Consider the following 2,590-nt stretch of genomic DNA (forward strand, 5'->3'; position numbering starts at 1 on the left):
AATGGTGTGAACCTGGTAGGCAGAGCTTGCAGTGAGCCGAGATGGCACCACTGCACTCCAGCCTGAGCAACAGAGCGAGACTCCGTCTAAAAAAAAAAAAAAAAAAAAAAAGTATTTAGGCCAGATGCAGTGGCTCATGCCTGTAATACCAGCACTTTGGGAGGCTAATGGGGGTGGATTATTTGAGATCAGGAGTTGGAGACCAGCCTGGCCAACATGGTGAAACCCCCTCTCTACTAAATATACAAAAAATAGCCAGGCGTTGTGGTGCACGCCTGTAATCCCAGCTACTCGGGAGGCTGAGGCATGAGAATAGCTTGAACCCCGTAGGCGGAGCTTGCAATGAGCCGAGATGGCACCACTGCACTCCAGCCTGGGCGAAGGAGTGAGACTCTGTTTCAAAAAAAAAAAAATAGAAAAGGGACTTCTTTTCCTGGAGATGGTTTCGTTGGCCCACATTTTGGACAAAAAAGAAAAAAACAAAACAGCTAGTGTTGCACTTGACGTTGTCACTTCCTTCCATGTAGATTTGAATTCCATACAAATTGTAACTCAAGGAAGGTGGTTGCAACCAGGCATGCTGGGAAGTGTCTCCAATCAAGCAGAGAATTCCTCCAGCTCCTCTGGTGGATCAGGGCCTCTGTGCAGGGCCCCTAGCATGGGCAGCGCCCACCCAGAGCCCCCGCTTCCCTCTGTGCCTCTGGCTTTGCAGGGTCCTGGCCAGGGACCAACACTGTCTCCAGACTGTGGACCCCTGGGAAGCAGCCATAGGCGTGCAGTAGAGTGAAGGTGCGGGGACAGGTGAGGGCCTCCAGCTGGTTTCTGAAGCTACCTCCACCTCTGTGGACTCTTTGAGACTTCCTTCCCCCAAGATGTCAGAGCTTTCAGAGGAAGGCACCCACTCCACCCCACCAAGCGTCAGAGCAGCCACGCCTAGAGGGAGCCAGCAGGGTCCTCTTTTCTCCCTGAGCTTGGCAGGGAAGGGGGTGGGGGTGTCTCCCACCCGCTGACCTTCCACCCTCCAGCCCCGCCCAGCAGCTGCTCAGGCCAGTCGCCCACTCAGGCCACCATACTGACAGGCAGCGGGTCAAAGCTACAGACAGGCACAGCCACAGCTCGGAATAGGGTGGGACGGACGTGGTGCCCGCCCAGAGGAGCCCCGGCATGCGGGCAAAGGCAGGGACCTCCCAGCTCGCTCCCTGGCCCCTGCCACGCTGACAGGCTTGGTCATGCTGACAGCTGGTCATGAGTTTGTCCACTTACTCAATGAGCTCCTACCACTGTGGACACTGGGATCGGGGTAAGGAGACCAGGTTGTGCCCTGTGTGGTTCTATTCTGGTGTGAGAGACAACAGTCAATCAACAAACCTGCTAGTACAGGAGCTAGATCCTTCAGATCCCCAAAAGGCCCGGAGTGGCTGGGGCTGGCTTTAGGCAGGGAAGGCCTCCTGGGAGGCTGGCCTTGGAGTTGAGACCCCCACCTTAAGGAGCCAGCAGTGTGGAGATGAGTTGGACAGCACTCCAGGACCAGAGAGAGGAAGACACTGGCAAAAAAGCAAGAGGTTCCCCAAGCTTTGAGGGAACTCAGAAACCTTGGTGGGGAAATGCATTGCAGACCAGCTCTGCTCCACCCTGCCCTGCCCTGCCCTAATGCCATCCGCTGTCTCCTCCTCAAGAAGCAGAAGGACGGCCTGGTAGCAGCCAGGCACAGACTACCATTGGCAAAAACATGCTCAGTTACTGGGAAAGAAACCTTCAAATGTGAAAATAAAAATTGCCCAAGTAACATCAGCTTAGTATAATTTTGTTTTGTTTTTGTTTTGTTTGAGATAAAGTTTCGCTCTTGTTGCCCAGGTAGGAGTGCAATGGTACAATCTTGGCTCACTGCAACCTCCATCTCCCAGGTTCAAGCGATTTTCCTGTCTCAGCCTCCCGAGTAGCTGGGATTACAGGCACCTGCCACCACGCCCAGCTAATATTTTGTGTTTTTAGTAGAGACAGGGTTTCACCATGCTGGCCAGGCTGGTCTGGAACTTCTGACCTCAGGTGGTCCACCTGCCTTGGCCTCCCAAAGTGCTGGGATTACAGGCTATGCCAGGCCACCATGCCCGGCTGGTAGAAGTTTTAGAAAGACCTTTGTCTTACTTTGGATTCCCCCAAAAATAGGCCCTGAGACAAAGATTTTTATTTTATTTTATTTTATTTATTTTTGAGACAGAGTCTCACTCTGTCGCCCAGGCTGGAGTGCAGTGGCGCGATCTTGGCTCACTGCAAGCTCCGCCTCCCGGGTTCACACCATTCTCTTGCCTCAGCCTACTGAGTCGCTGGGACTACAGGCGCCTGCCACCACACCCGGCTAATTTTTTGCATTTTTAGTAGAGACGGGGTTTCACCGTGTTAGCCAGGATGGTCTCAATCTCCTGACCTCGTGATCCGCCCACCTCAGCCTTCCAAAGTGCTGGGATTACAGGCGGGAGCCACCGCCCCCAGCCAGGAACCAGAGTTCTTTTTTTTTTTCTTTTTTTTTTTGAGAGACGGAGTCTCGCTCTGCTGACCCGGCTAGAATGGACTGGCCGGATCTCAGCTCCCT

The sequence above is a fragment of the Rhinopithecus bieti genome, unplaced genomic scaffold, assembly GCF_001698545.2.
Source record: "Rhinopithecus bieti isolate Rb0 unplaced genomic scaffold, ASM169854v2 scaffold_13351, whole genome shotgun sequence".
Taxonomy (NCBI): Eukaryota; Metazoa; Chordata; class Mammalia; order Primates; family Cercopithecidae; genus Rhinopithecus; species Rhinopithecus bieti.